The sequence below is a fragment of the Astatotilapia calliptera genome, chromosome 7 (assembly GCF_900246225.1).
Source record: "Astatotilapia calliptera chromosome 7, fAstCal1.2, whole genome shotgun sequence".
Classification (NCBI taxonomy): Eukaryota; Metazoa; Chordata; class Actinopteri; order Cichliformes; family Cichlidae; genus Astatotilapia; species Astatotilapia calliptera.
The window spans coordinates 11,474,758-11,491,766 of NC_039308.1; the positions used below are offsets into that span (position 1 = coordinate 11,474,758).

Consider the following 17,009-nt stretch of genomic DNA (forward strand, 5'->3'; position numbering starts at 1 on the left):
ATTCATGTTTTTCCTGCTGAAAGTGCACTTTAAAAGTGATTCACAGAATAACTAAATGGCAAGAATGAATAGAACAAGCTGACATCAATTCATATGAAGAAATTCAGAGTAATATATGTGACTGAGTGATATTTCCATTGAAAGCAGCTCACATTATTCTGCTTGTAAAGACATGACTGCAGGGTTTTCGCTGTCCATTCAACTTTCAGTGTGCCACGGTTGAAAAGGTACGCCTTTAAAAAGGTCTGAGAGGAGTTAATTTCGTTACCCATGATTTATGTGAGCTCGACCACACCTACTGCTATATTAGTGCTTCTCGTGGCCATTAAAACCTGACTGTCTGCTGGGCCACAGGCACATAAATTCTGTACTTGTGCTTGAAAAAATGAGGCATTAATTGAAGCTGACTGCTGACTGTAGTAAGTGAACTGTTAGCAGTAATGTGTTGTTCAAGTCTGGACTGCAATGTGCATGCCTGAAGTCATTTTCACTGTAGAGTAGCACACTCATTATCTTTTGACAAGAACATTGTTAAGAGAAAAGAATGACCTCAACCTCTTGCTTCTGGACCAACCAGTCATTTTCCTGATCCTGCAGACTGCATCTCAATTCCAAGTAAGTACAGAAGGAAAATAGTTTTGCTCCACAGTTAGCACATTTTATTGTCCAAATTCCAACTATATCTGCTACCTGCCTCATTAATGTCCAAGCATCAGACATTAAATCGGGCAGTGGCTGCTGAGTAATGCCTCACTTACTGCAACCACTGAACCACTGCAACCACTGAACATCCAGGGTATGGACATTGAGGCTGTGGACAGCTACAGGTACCTTGGTGTTCATCTGAACAACAGACTGGACTGGACTCATAACTCAGACGCCCTCTACAGGAAAGGGCAGAGCAGGCTGTACCTGCTGCGGAGACTCAGGTCGTTTGGGGTGGAGGGCCCACTCCTGAAGACCTTCTATGACTCTGTGGTGGCTTCTGCTATCTTTTATGGTGTGGTCTGCTGGGGCGGCAGCATCTCTGCTGGGGACAGGAAGAGACTGAACAGGGTGATCCGAAGGGCCAGCTCTGTTCTAGGATGCCCTCTGGACCCAGTGGAGGTGGTGAGTGACAGGAGAATGGCGGCTAAGCTGTCATCCCTGTTGGACAACGTCTCCCACCCCATGCAGCAGACTGTGACAGCACTGAGCAGCTCCTTCAGTGGGAGACTGCGGCACCCACGGTGTGGGACGGAGAGATTTCGCAGGTCTTTCCTCCCCACTGCTGTCAGACTCCACAACAAAGACTTTAACTGAACAAACACACACATCCACACATGTGCAATAACACTAAGTGCAATAATCTTTTCTGGCATCGTTGTATTTTTACTCAGTTGTATATAGCATTCGTATTCTATTTTTATCTTATTGTATATTTTTATTCTATTTTATTCTACTGTATATAGTATATTATTTTATTCTATTCTGTACAGCTGTGTACTGTATTTATTCTTATTGTATTCTAATTTTTGCATCATAACTTTTGCACTGTCCACTTCCTGCTGTGACAAAACAAATTTCCCACGTGTGGGACTAATAAAGGTTATCTTATCTTATCTTATCTTATCTTATCTTATCTTACTTACTTCACAGCTGACTGCTTTTCTTCTTTCTCATCCCTTTCCTCTTCAAAAGAATATCCTGTCCCCAATGCATGTAAATGTCAGAGGTTGCTGTCATTGCAGACAATGTGGCAACCTGACAGATTGATATCTGCGACTTGGTGTGTGTGTGTGTGTGTGTGTGTGTGTGTGTGTGTGTGTGTGTGTGTGTGTGTGTGTGTGTGTGTGTGTGTGTGTGTGTGCTTATGTGCCTTGAAGGGTTTGAGTGAAAAACAAAGGTGGGGGGGTCAGGGAGAAAGGAAATGTTCAGAAATGGCAGACACTTTCAGCCCATGAGTCACTACACTCAGCGGGTAGCACACACACATGCTGTCATCATGAGTCAAATCACTGCAGTTACAGCCTGGACCATCTGCAAATAAACAATTTTTATGCCATGAAAAAAAATTCCGTTATAGCAGAAAATTAATTTGCGCTTAGATTTTGCTGTAAAAAAAACCCCCAAATGATCTGTATGAGTAAAGTCAGTAATATATCTCTATCAAAATATTTTGAACTGTAAGGAAATAAATTTGGGATATTGAATTTGCATATACGTTTGCTAGTCACAAAACTACAGTCAGCAGGTTGCAAGCTTAGTTCAGCATATAGAAAACAGCTTGCCTTTGAGCAAAACTACAAAAAAAAGGGAAAAATCTACTTAGTTAAATCTGTTTCACAAAGAAATGACTAAAATGTCAGAATTTGCTTTTATGCTTCACATTAATTGTGATCAGGCTTGTTGATGTTAATGTAATGTGCTACTGGCTTCATATTTGCCATGCAAAGGCACCAACTATTCCATAGTTAGCATCAGTCAGTCAGACTACAGATAGTTATAGCAGAGAATATTGTTAATTTATACTGCACATAATAGATCACATAAATCATGAATTAGAGTTCCAATTGGTTGTTCCTCATCATCTCTGCATCATCACTCTGCACACACACACATGCACGTGCATTATAAATTGACCATTGAGAGGAGAGCTCACTGCATTAGAGAAGATCAATGTGCACTTGGGCTCTGCAGCAGGGCATGACACTCCTATCTGGTTCTCAATGTCACATGCTAAAAAGGCCAAACCGCTTACACATGACAGCATGTCAGCATTATCCCTATTTTCACCCCATGCCCTTTTGGTGTGTCTCATTTACTGATTTTGTAGCAGTGATACCATTACAACGGAGCTGCTCTACTCATAATTAAGCTGCACTGGTGGGTCTCCATGGGCCACCAGCATTCAACTATTTGAATGTAGTTGTAAAACTTTATGTAAATGATATTTCTTTAGTCATATATTGTATGTATGTATCAACCTTGCAAATAACACTATGGGATTTCTTTTTATTTAAAGTTATATTTCGTTGGTATTTTTATCTTAGTAGTGTCTGTCTGCTGCCATCCTCTTGGGGGACATAGAACTAACCATTAATGAAAATCTTTTTTTTAACCAAGTGAAAACAGTATGGAGGTTGGGGTGATGGATGGGTCAACAAAATGCTGGAAAAGCATTGTCCTCTACTCTTAACCAAGAAAAATTTAAAAACCCATAGTATGATCTTTCCAATCCTCATAGCTGTCATTTATAATTGTCAAAATTAATTCAACCTTAATTAACAGAGTGCAAACTAGTTACATAAATTACAAACTAGTATGTGCATTCAAAGCAGTTGTGGGATACTTCGTGTGTGTGGGCCCTGCACTTTGTTTTCTACACTCACTGAAACAGAAGCTCCTTGTCATTTTAATCTCAATTAGCTTGGAGTAAATGGGTTCTAATTTTTTTAATTTAAGGTTATTTTTGTTATATCATGGGTAGTAGTGTTTACTGATTGGAAGGTTTGTGGATTGGTGACTGGCTCGTCCTGTTCATGTACCAACTTACTCTTGGCCAAATTGAAGCTGAACTCCAAGTGGCCCCTGATGCATATATACACCATGTAAATAGCACTTCTTTGCTGTAATGCTACAATATTTTACTGTTTTAAGAATCCACCATGATCCATCAAAGACCAGCAGGTGCGTTGGGAATATGGTGGGAGCACATAAAGTTCTCATGGCAGCCTGAAAGTACCCATATAACTCTATATAATGTATGTAATCTATAATCTATATAATCTATCTATATAATAAGAACAGACATGACATCTGTAGACTGACAATTTCAATATTCCTAAAACTACTATTTAGCTAATTTGACTCATCTCAATATTAAAATCAATCTAAATAGTACAATCAATATGCAAGAATTTGCATGCAATTTTATGCAATGCTATAAAATTTTCATTTTTGTGCATTTTTGTATAATTTCCAAAAAAAAAAATCCAATTCAAGAAAAGAATGACATGTTATTCTTATGACTAAATATCAAAATGGATTCAATTTGAACCAAACACAATGTGAGGTTTAAAGTATAGTGAGCAAAGAGCTAAGGGAGCTGACATTGAGCAATGACCAAACAGATGACATCAAAGATACAATCAGTTAAGATGACCTTTCCCTGACAGATGGCAGGTTACAGTCCACATCAATGTGTCAAGAGCTCAGTGACTCGAAAAGACCTCAGTGGCAAACTGCTGCTCATTTGAACTGAAAGGGACCTGCAGAGGTGTGTTGGTCACCTATAAGTGATGCTTCTGGACACATAGGAGGGAGTGTATTTATAGAACCACAAGAAACAAAGCTTCTGGTTCACAAGCAAAATTGCAAAATGTTAGGGAAGAAAACCCTACAAATGCATATCAGGTTACAAAGCCACAATCTGTTCCATGTTTATGATGAGAGAGATGATGTGCTTTCCTGAGAAAACCACATAAGAAGGCCACACATCTTGAACTCCTGCCCTACACCAAGGACACATGTCACCACATTAAGCCTGGCTTGATTTAGAACTTTTTTATAGTGTAAGTTGACAGAGAGGTGAAATTGGCTCCAGGGATCACTGGCACTTACATGTACGTGTGTGTGTGTGTGTGTGTGTGTGTGTGTGTGTGTGTGTGTGTGTGTGTGTGTGTGTGTGTGTGTGTGTGTGTGTGTGTGTGTGTGTGTGTGTGTGTGTGTACACTGAGATTAGAGGTCATAACTTGTGAGGTGAAGCCAGGGTTAATGACTCTATAATGATGGCGGAGAGTGACAGAGAAATTTAAATCTACTGTGCTGGAATAAAATATAAATAGTAGACAATAGGAATAAATGACAAACAGGAGAAATATATAAAGTCAAGAGGGATATACAAAATAAGAAAAATATATACAAACAACTATTGCTTTGGTTTAATAAATGCACAAAAATATGTGTTCATGTGCTTGTTCATTCAATTAGCCTGCAAGTGTTACTTAAAATGCTTATAGGTCTTCTACAATCACAACTCTCGCCAGTTTCTTATTAACATTACAAGTACTGCATTACGTACTATAATAAACATGCATACACTTTTTCCCCGTGAGTTTCCGACATACGCGTGCCACAGACTTTACATTCAGAGTGAGTGGCCCAAAAGAAAACCATTGCAAACTGAAGCAAAGAAAAAGGAAACCCAAACAGTATCTGTGCTGGGGCCATAAAGGTCGTAGTCTTAGTCTGTTCTTGCAGTCAACTGGTCTCCCTTAGTTTTTGCTTCAGTATTTACTCATTATCCAAAAAGTACCTTTCATATTAGTTTTTAAACTACACATTAAATCACAAATTAGTAATCCATCACAAAACATGAAGATGCAAGCTCTTTTGGTTGTGTACAAACTGATACTTCTGTTTACTGCCATCTTTACTGTGTTAGAAATGCACAGTAATTGGAGTTATCATTTGTACCTGACTTATGGGTGGCTGTAGCTCAGGAGGTAGAACAGGTCACCTACTGATCGGAAGGTCAGTGGTTCAATCCCTGGCTCCTCTAGTCTGCATGTCAAGTATCCTTGGGCAAGATACTAACCCTAACTTGCTCTCCGATGCATCCATCGGAGTATGAATGTCGTTAGAAAGCACGAAGTGTAGATAAAGTGCTTGTGAGAATGGGTGTGATTGGGTGAATGAGGCATGTTGTATAGAGTGCTTTGAGTACTCCGTGAGAGTAGAAAAGCGCTATATAAGAATCAGTCCATTTACCATTACTTAGCATCATTCATTATCTTTCAGAGGGATGTTTTTAGTCACTCCAATGATTAGGATTTCACATAATAATGGATTGGATTTATATAGCGCTTTTCAAGGCACCCAAAGCGCTTTACAATACCACTATTCATTCACTCTCACATTCACACACTGGTGGAGGCAAGCTACGGTTGTAGCCACAGCTGCCCTGGGGCAGACTGACATCCCACAGATGTTCAATTGGATTGCCATCCAAGGAAATTGGAGGCCAAGTCAACACCTCAAATGTGTTGTTGTGCTCCTCAAACCATTCCTGAACCATTGTTGCTTTGTGGCAGGGGGCATTGTTCTGCTGAAAGACGCCACAGTCATCAGGGAATATCATTTACATGAAAGTGTGTGGTCTGCAACAATTCTTATATCCACATGGATGGCAGGATCCAAGGTTTCTTGTTAGAACACTGCACACAAGTTAAGTGAAGCACGCACATCCAGCTATCTAGATGATGTAAAAGAAAACGTGATGCATCAGACCATCAGGTCACCGTCTGGCATTGCTCCATGGTCCAGTTCTGGTGCTCACATGTTCATTGTTGGCACTTTCAGGAGTGGACAAGGGTGTGCATGGGCAATATGATTAGTCTGTAGCCCATATCCAGCTTGAGCTACAGTAGTCCATCTGTTGGATTGAACCATATGGACCAGCCTTCACTGCATCAGTGAGGTTTGGCAATCCATGACCCTGTCGCTGGTTCACCAGTGTTCCTTCCTTGGACTACTTTAGATCGATACTGACTACTGCAGATTGGAAACACCCAACAAGAGCTACAGTTTTGGTGATGCTCTGACCCAGTTATCTAACGATTAATTTTGCCATTGTCAAATCTGCAAAAAAAACTTACAATAATCCTTATTTCCTGCTTCTAACACATCAAATTTGTGGACAGAATGATGCTTCCTAATATATTCCACCCACTAACAGCTGCAATGATGAAGAGATAATCAGTGATTGTTGTATATAATACTTTTCTTGTCTTACTTACCACTCAAAGTTTTTATGACTAGAAGTCACATTTCACCACGTGTTCATTCAGTGCTTAGTTCTACACATTTTATCTGCTTCACAACCAAAGCCAGTGTAGACTCACCAAGTAGCCTAACATGCTTCATTTAAGTCTTGGACATCTCAGTCAGCATCGGTGACAACCCCAACCCTGGGCAATCCCACTTTGCATTTTTCATTTTTATTGCATTGTTGTCTCTGAGTCCTGGCAACCAGGGAAAAAAGAAAAATATAATTCTAACTGACACACAACAAGAACTTTTTCCTCAAAAAGAGAAGTCTGTTTTGCTTTTCTCCAATAGAGGTTTAAGGTTAGGGTTGCCAATACCACCTATGATGACTTGAATCAATTGAAAATATTTGTCAGTACTGTCAAATAAAACCAGAAGGCTTTAAGATAGTAATGGAGTTAAATAAGATTAAGACTAAATGAGTTTCAAAGATTTCAAAGGGACTCCGGAGGCAGCCAACAGGTATCGACAGGCCAAGCGGAATGTGGCTCGGGCAGTGGCTGAAGCAAAAACTCGGGTGTGGGAGGATTTCGTAGAGGCCATGGAAAAAGACTTTCGGACTGCCTCGAAGAGATTCTGGCAAACCGTCAGACGTCTCAGGAGGGGAAAGCGGTGCTCTACCTGCACTGTGTATAGTGCTGGCGGAGCGCTGCTGACGTCGACTGAGAAAATCGTCAGGCGGTGGAAGGAATACTTCGAGGACCTCCTTAATCCCACTGACACGTCTTCCGAGGAGGAAGCAGAGTCTGGGGATGAGGGGAATGACCCGCCAATTTCCGGGGGCGAGGTCACTGAGGCAGTTAAACAACTCCTTGGTGGCAGAGCCCCTGGTGTTGATGAGATCCGCCCCGAGTTCCTGAAGGCTCTGGACGTTGTAGGGCTGTCCTGGTTGACACGCCTCTGCAGTGTTGCGTGGAGATCAGGGACAGTACCTGTGGACTGGCAGACCGGGGTGGTGGTCCCCATCTTTAAGAAAGGGGACCGGAGGGTGTGTTCCAACTGCAGGGGGATCACACTCCTCAGCCTCCCTGGGAAAGTCTATGCCAGGGTGCTGGAAAGGAGAGTTCGTCCGTCAGTCGAACCTCGGATACAGGAGGAACAATGCGGTTTTCGTCCTGGTCGCGGAACACTGGACCAGCTCTTTATCCTCTCCAGGATACTTGAGGGTGCATGGGAGTTTGCCCAACCAGTCTACATGTGTTTTGTGGACATGGAGAAGGCATTCGACCGTGTCCCTCGGGGTGTCCTGTGGGAGGTGTTGCGGGAATATGGGGTGTCTGGCCCATTGCTACGGGCCATTCGATCCCTATACAACCGTTGCAAGAGCTTGGTTCGCATTGCCGGCAATAAGTCGGACTCGTTCCCGGTGGGTGATGGGCTCCGCCAGGGCTGCCCTTTGTCTCCGGTTCTGTTCATAATTTTTATGGACAGGATTTCTAGGCGCAGCCAAGTGGCGGAGGGCTTTCGCTTTGGTGGCCTCAGAATCTCATCTCTGATTTTTGCAGATGATGTGGTTCTGTTGGCTTCATCGGGTGAGGGCCTCCAGCTCGCACTGGAACGGTTCGCAGCCGAGTGTGAAGCAGCGGGAATGAGGATCAGCACCTCCAAATCTGAGGCCATGGTTCTCAGCCGGAAAAGGGTGGAGTGCCCACTCCGGGTCGGGGATGAGTTCCTGCCCCAAGTGGAGGAGTTCAAGTATCTCGGGGTCTTGTTCGCGAGTGATGGGAGAAGGGAGCCGGAGATCGACAGACGGATTGGGGCTGCAGCTGCAGTAATGCGGACGCTGCACCGATCCGTCGTGGTGAAGAGGGAGCTGAGTGTAAAAGCGAAGCTCTCAATTTACCGGTCGATCTACGTCCCTACCCTCACCTATGGCCACGAGCTGTGGGTAGTGACCGAAAGAACGAGATCGCGGATACAAGCGGCAGAAATGAGCTTCCTCCGAAGGGTGGCTGGCCTCTCCCTTAGAGATAGGGTGAGAAGTTCGGCCATCCGGGAGGGGCTCAGAGTAGAGCAGCTGCTGCTCCACATCGAAAGGAGCCAGCTGAGGTGGTTCGGGCATCTGACAAGGATGCCCCCTGGGCGCCTCCTGGGTGAGGTGTTCCAGGCATGTCCCACCGGGAGGAGGCCCCGGGGCAGACCCAGGACACGCTGGAGAGATTATATCTCTCGGCTGGCCTGGGAACGCCTTGGTATTCCCCCGGATAAGCTGGAGGAGGTGGCTGGGGAGAGGGAGGTCTGGGCCTCTTTGCTTAGGCTGCTGCCCCCGCGACCCGGCCCCGGACAAAGCGGATGAGGATGGATGGATGGATGGATGGATGGATGGATGGATGGATGGATGGAGTTTCAAAGATGCAATGAGTCGAGTAAGACAAAATGTTAAGGTTGTGGGTTGTGCCATATTATATCCGTTGTTAGACCTTAAATGAGGTTAGCCAGCTCAGGAAGCCCAGGCACCCTCATCTACTACAACAGCAAAATCCCAGTTATTTATGGTACACAGAACATTCCCCAAGGAGCTCAAACACTCCCATCTGAATTAGACTGGAACATTTCAGCACTCCTATGTGCACGCACCCTCTTCTATTCAACACTTTCATCATCCCACTCCACGGCATCCCCCTGTTTATTATCCCTTTCCTCACACTGCCCCCACAGCTGTCATTTCTGTAATCATCACAGATCGCGTTGACTTCTTTACCAGCGCCCTCTGCAAAAGCTTCATCCTTTCACCCATTCATCATCATTTGTCCATCTATTTAGGCGGCTGTGCCATATGTCTCTCTTTTCCTCTGCTGAGGCTTGTCAGACTTGTGAAGTAGCAGCTTACAGAGCTTAGTTTTACAAAGACCCATCACCACCTACTTTATCCCCTGCCTGATGATTCTTCTTAAACCTTAACCCACATGCACACAAGCACCCCAGCCCTGTGTCTAATGACTCTTGGTAAAAAGCACAGTAATCTAGTCTCCAAATACCAACATTGGTGATTCAAAGCTTTGACACATAGCTGAAATGACTGTATTTAGTCTGCGTAGAAGAGGAATCAGCAGGACAAAAAACATATTCCTGTCAGAACATATTGTTTACAAGTAAACTGAGGGATGAAAGCAGGACAAGACAGTTTAGTTGCTCATGAGGATGCATTTCTTTTTTTTTTTATTTAGCCCTAGACTCTGGAATAACCTGCCACTTGATCTTTGTTCTGCAGAGTCTATATAGTCTTTTAAATCCTGTCTTAAAAAAATCACTTTTTTTACTTTGGCTTCTAATTTGAGTTCAGTTCGAGTCCCACAACGTTTTTTACATTGCGCTCTATTATTCTATTTGTTTGATTTTGTTTGTTGTATTTATTTTTATTGATGCATGGTTTTATCTTGTTTGTTTAAACTAACGTAAAAAGCAAGTCAACCTCAGTAAACCTGTTTTTTTTATGTGCAACAGAAATAAAATTTGCGCTGACCTATTTTTGCCAGTGGAATATTCACTATTGTATGGAGTAGGATTAAATTTTTTACAGTTTTTCATGTTCCCCAGAGGATAAACCCACATACTTGTGTTGATTCCCTCAGTTTTCATTTAGTCCCACGATGGGGTTGACATGTTTTGTTTCAAGTGAAATGAGAACTTTATACATTTCAATTTAAGTTTGTTCATGGTACAAAAAGGATGCATTTATCTAAACTTCAATACAGCACTAACTTTAGTACTTTTAATTTATCAACCAAAATAATGCAATAAGTACTGGATGAGATTACATTTAACATTACATTTACACAGACATTCATGATCTCAGTATGATGAGTCTCCTGACTTTAGCGAGCCCCTTACTTCTCCTCTGACTGACATTGACATATTTAGTTTTTAGTGAAATATTTTAATACTTGGGGAAAAAAGCAGCTAAAAAAATTTAAATGTAGCTGTTCATTTTTCAAGTCAGGTCAGCTTTATTTATATAGCACATTTAAAAGACATCAAGTATCGGCCAAAGTGCATTTGTGATTCAAATATCAACTACTACTACAATGATCACATTTTGAGCAGATGTTCAGATTACCAAAACATATTTCACCAGAGTTTGGTGGATTAGCACAATCAGTTCCTGAACTAAATTCAGACTGTGTCCGTATCCCAACATTTACATAAGGCTAGATCTATGCATAGATTCAGTCCTCAAACTTAAATTTCATTATTACTTCTGGAAATAATGTGTACAAATATGTAGTGGTACATTACAACAACACAAGCAAAAAAAAAGTTGTTCATATTAGTACATTTCTTTAATTTAATGGCTCTCACAGTGCCTCAGAATGTTTTTGGGTAATGTACTGAACCCCAGTGAGGCATCTAATATTCCATTTGTCTGACAGATAAAAAGTGTTGTATGCATGGCAGTTATATAGCACAGTCTTACTCACTACTTAAAGCACTTCTAGCCACACATTTCACTGATAATTTACATAGCACTTTTATATGTACTATACCTTGTACCTTGTGTTCATGCAACCAACCAACAGAATAGCCGTTTACACTCATGTCTTAGGACTATTGGAGGGAGCCGGCGGAAACTCACAGAGCCACACAAAAATACCCCAGCTGACAAGGAGATTCAAACCTAGAACAATTTTTCTGTGAGATGACAGTTGTAACTACTGTGCCACCGTGCTGCCCGAATCTGTTTAGATTTATTGTCTGTTTGGATTTAGAGCATTCTGATAGCTTTAAGCATAAGACACCTACCATTCATTAAAAGGGTCATTTGTTGCATGTGTTCTTACTTCCTGTTTTCTCTTAGGTTTTTACACTAATAAGTATTTTTTATTTTATTTTTTATTGTCATTGTCAAAGAACAATGAAATTGCGTTTGGGGCTTCCGTACAACCCGTAAAAAAAAAACAAAAAACAAATACCCCTTAAAACCCAAGTGTAAATATTTATTTAAAAATATTTATTTAAAAATATTTAAAAATACATTTTTATGCAACTGCAGCATATATCTAAAAAATATGTTGTCATTGGCAGGACTTTTTATTAAATTAAAAGCAGATACATGGAACAGGAAAAAATATCGTATCGGCAGCAGTGTGTATACACTGTGTTCAGTTCACTGTGGCTGCCGTGTGTGTGTGTGTGTGTGTGTGTGTGTGTGTGTGTGTGTGTGTGTGTGTGTGTGTGTGTGTGTGTGCGTGCGTGTGTGCGTGCGTGTGTGTGTGTAAGAGCACATGCCCATATGGTGAGCAAAGAGTGGAAATCACAGTTTCTGTCTATGTGTAAACACCAGGGGCAGCACTGAAACCATTAAACTGAGCAAACCAGAACACGAACGTCAGACTTCCCATGTCTGTTTCTCATCTGTGCTATCTCTCACACTGCTTACCTTAATGCAAAAGAGGTTGGTTTAAAAAGGGTGGCAAAGTTATAGATACTTTTAATTTTCAAGCCAAGATTGTTTAGAAATCCATTAAGTCCTCAGAAAAGAAGAACATGATCTTCCAATGAAGCTGTTTTTCTTTGCGTCATCAGATGCAAACTTTCTTCCCCATGCCCACCAATTAAGGATTAATTTTTCAATGCATTTGAGAGAAACGCTTGAAAAGCAGCAGGTAACATCTATAGAAATGAATTGCTGCAACAATTTTCAGATAATGTGCAGTTTATTTTAAATCCAATTGATTTGTCTTTTGGATCTTACCGTTATCTCGAGAACTGGTGATTTCAGACAAAAAGATCGCTGTGAGAGAACAAAGTGAGCTTTTCAAAGTTGGCTATTTCTCAAGAGCTGAATTTACTAATTCAGCTGAATGACAAAGAGATTGACTGTCTGACAAGAGAAGAGGTGCTACAGTAAAACTGTGAGTCCAGAGAGAAACTAATTGTCTAGACTAAGAATGCTATTTGTTCTTCACATATTCTGTTCTATTCTATTCTTAGCAACAGTGGGAAGGAATAACCTATAAACCTATATAAATATTTATTCACAGAAAGAGAACTCTGATAAAACCAGGCTTAGGGAGATGCAGCACAGTTGAATTGTGAGAAGAAAGAGAAGCAGGAAAAAATAAAGTGAGAATTAAGAGAAAAGCGCAAAACACAAATTACAAGAGAGAAAAGTTAATGATATGCAGTAGCAGGTATACATAAATGCATCTGGACTAAAAAGGGGTAGGTAGAGAAGAAAGGAAGGAACAGCTCGTCCTGCTTTCACACCTCAGTCTAGGAAGGCCCACAGCAACTTATAGTAACATATTGCTCAGGGTCACCTGCACTATAAAGCTTTATTTTAGGCCATCTGTTTCTTGAACCCAAATAGGGAGCTGGTTCCATGGGGGAGTAGCCTGATAGCTAAAGATTGTGCCTTCTTTCTTGCAAACTCTGGGAACCAGATGTAAGCCTACAATCGGAGATAAAATACTCTACTTGGATTATATGATATTTAGAGGTTTTTAAGATATGACGATCATTCAGGGTTAGGTGTTCTATTGACTAGCTTAGGAATGGTAGCTGCATCCAGTAACAACTCATAGACGAGAAATGAACTTGGTGCACTACAGGGAGTGCAGAATTATTAGGCAAATGAGTATTTTGTCCACATCATCCTCTTCATGCATGTTGTCTTACTCCAAGCTGTATAGGCTCGAAAGCCTACTACCAATTAAGCATATTAGGTAATGTGCATCTCTGTAATGAGAAGGGGTGTGGTCTAATGACATCGACAACCTATATCAGGTGTGCATAATTATTAGGCAACTTCCTTTCCTTTGGCAAAATGGATCAAAAGAAGGACTTGACAGGCTCAGACAAGTCAAAAATAGTGAGATATCTTGCAGAGGGATGCAGCAGTCTCAAAATTGCAAAGCTTCTGAAGCGTGATCATCGAACAATCAAGCGTTTCATTCAAAATAGTCAACAGGGTCGCAAGAAGCGTGTGGAAAAACCAAGGCGCAAAATAACTGCCCATGAACTGAGAAAAGTCAAGCGTGCAGCTGCCAAGATGCCACTTGCCACCAGTTTGGCCATATTTCAGAGCTGCAACATCACTGGAGTGCCCAAAAGCACAAGGTGTGCAATATTTAGAGAAATGGCCAAGGTAAGAAAGGCTGAAAGACGACCACCACTGAACAAGACACACAAGCTGAAACGTCAAGACTGGGCCAAGAAATATCTCAAGACTGATTTTTCTAAGGTTTTATGGACTGATGAAATGAGAGTGAGTCTTGATGGGCCAGATGGATGGGCCCGTGGCTGGATTAGTAAAGGGCAGAGAGCTCCAGTACGACTCAGACGCCAGCAAGGTGGAGGTGGAGTACTGCTTTGGGCTGGTATCATCAAAGATGAGCTTGTGGGGCCTTTTTGGGTTGAGGATGGAGTCAAGCTCAACTCCCAGTCCTACTGCCAGTTTCTGGAAAACACCTTCTTCAAGCAGTGGTATAGGAAGAAGTCTGCATCCTTCAAGAAAAACGTGATTTTCATGCAGGACAATGCTCCATCACACGCGTCCAAGTACTCCACAGCGTGGCTGGCAAGAAAGGGTATAAAAGAAGAAAAACTAATGACATGGCCTCCTTGTTCACCTGATCTGAACCCCATTGAGAACCTGTGGTCCATCATCAAATGTGAGATTTACAAGGAGGGAAAACAGTACACCTCTCTGAACAGTGTCTGGGAGGCTGTGGTTGCTGCTGCACGCAATGTTGATGGTGAACAGATCAAAACACTGACAGAATCCATGGATGGCAGGCTTTTGAGTGTCCTTGCAAAGAAAGGTGGCTATATCGGTCGCTGATTTGTTTTTGTTTTGTTTTTGAATGTCAGAAATGTATATTTGTGAATGTGGAGATGTTATATTGGTTTCACTGGTAAAAATAAATAATTGAAATGGGTATATATTTGTTTTTTGTTAAGTTGCCTAATAATTATGCACCGTAATAGTCACCTGCACACACAGATATCCCCCTAAAATAGCTAAAACTAAAAACAAACTAAAAACTACTTCCAAAAAGATTCAGCTTTGATATTAATGAGTTTTTTGGGTTCATTGAGAACATGGTTGTTGTTCAATAATAAAATTATTCCTCAAAAATAAACTTGCCTAATAATTCTGCACTCTCTGTAGTGTACCCATAGAGTATGAAGACATCTAAAGTCCTTTCAGTTTCAACTGCATCTTTTAGTGGTGAATGCTAATTTTTGGTAGCTAAGTTAGTCACTTTTCTATCAAGGCTCTTCTTGCCTCTTGTCTTTGTGTTAGCTTGTTTCTAGTGCAATGATATGGAGGTCTCCTGACGTGTTCTAGTAATTACAAAACAAGGAACATTCCTTGCAAAAGCATATGAAGTATTTAATTCAATGCATCTGTTCTTCTGGAATCCATTGGCACTAGGACCCCTGTATGTAGGGTTTGTTTGTTTTTTTAACTAAATAAGCAACCCAAATAACAGTTTGTTGTTAGTTGATGCACAGATCGCTGGTGGCATATTATGTGTTGGACATTTTTGCCCTGAGGCTCCTGAAATAATATTTGGGTCATGCAAGGGACAGACAACAGCAGCACATAAAAGTGTCATATCAGTTTTCTGTTTACAGCTGTGCTTCTGTTAGATAATCACATCTGCCCACCTATTCTTCCTGTCTGTGAACAATTTAAGTGTGCTCACAGTACACAGCTAATCAAACAATCCTAGCCACAGTGGATTTGTGCAGCACATCTGCTGTTCCTGCTGTGTTGAGACAATTCCCACTGAAAACAATAATGCCTCAGCTGCAGAAATGAGGAAGAGTATAACCAATTCAATGGTCAGTATTGCTACATGCTCCAGTGAATGAGCTCATGTGGAAACAGCCCCCACTGGAAGTAATGGGAAATCTGAAATTCATCAGTTTCAATTGATTGTTGTAATGGATTAGGGCAAAATGGACACGACCCCTACCGCGGCACCAATTTATCATCAAAAAGGCGATTTCACTCACTTAACTGGAATGGTGCAAAACATATGGCAGCTGTTTATTTTTTACCCTAAAACATACAAAAGATTTGTGCCCTATGAATGCATTTGATATTTATTAGATGAGGTCCTAAGTTGGAGAATGAAGATGTCTTAGATACTCTGCCATAAGCTAATGCTGCAGCATTTCTCTTGTAATCAGTTTTAGAGTAAAACTGTAACATTGTCTCTTAGACTTTGCAATAAAATGTCTGCATGTAGAAATCATAAGTCAGGTTGCAACAAACTCTAAGGGAACTCTACTAATGGTAGGTTAATTTACAATTATTTTATCATTAAAGGCTGGAACTATAACAAAAACATATCTTTTCATTAATTTCAGCTGGTATCAATACTCAACAGTTTTGTTTTTATTTACCATCTCTGTAGTCCTACTAGGGTTTTATTTTTTTTAGTTTGTTTATTTTTCTGTGTTCATAGGCAGGTTGACATGTACTTATGCTCTCGAGGCATTGGATTTTAGGAAATACAAGCTTCTCAGGGTGGAAGATTTTTTTAGTTAGTCAGTATTATTGTTTAATATTTAAATTATAACAACTATAATATCTCCAGATATCCGCAAAAGCACCTTTATTCTCTGACCCACAAGGCAACCTCTGGGGCCTTTGTGCCAAAAACTGCAGTTCTTCTAATGGGCATTTGATGTCAGTTTCAAGAGCAAGTCAGTCCCCATAGATGCCCATGTTAAACTGCACAACTAAAATAGCATTAAAAAGCATGTATACAGCCTGGTAAAAGAAACCATTTTGGTAAATGGAATGATTCTTATATAGCGCTTCTCTAAATGGTAATGGCCTGTATTTGTATAGCGCTTTACTTAGTCCCTGTGGACCCCAAAGCACTTTACACTACATTCAGTCATCCACCCATTCACACACATTGTAACCACAGTTGCCCTGGGGCACACTGACATAGGTGAGGCTGCCAGACACTGGCGCCACTGGGCTCTCTGACCACCACCAGTAGGCAACAGGTCAAGTGTCTTGCCCAACGACATAACGACCAAGACTGTCGGAGCTGAAGCTCGAACCGGCAACCTTCCGATTACAAGACGAACTGCCAACTCTTGAGCCACGATCGCCTGTACTCTCCTAGAGCACTCAAAATCCTTTATACAACATGCCGCATTCACATTTTTTATGCTTAAGTTTTATACTTAACTCTATTATCTATCTTAACTTTATTAGGAAATAATAC

The 17,009-nt window shown here is 41.2% G+C and overlaps 1 protein-coding gene across 5 annotated transcripts in view; it reads right to left on the minus strand.

Annotated features, from left to right (window-relative positions):
* Positions 1-17,009, minus strand: part of rph3aa (rabphilin 3A homolog (mouse), a) — a 49,899-nt gene that overhangs the window by 28,874 nt on the left and 4,016 nt on the right. For 2 of the 5 annotated variants that reach the window (XM_026173051.1, XM_026173050.1), the window contains exon 1: positions 1,632-1,741. The exons of the other annotated variants lie outside the window; for them this stretch is intronic. The gene's annotated coding sequence lies outside the window, so the exon portion shown is untranslated. Of the gene's footprint in view, positions 1-1,631; positions 1,742-17,009 lie in introns of those variants that run through there. 5 annotated transcript variants of the gene reach the window in all.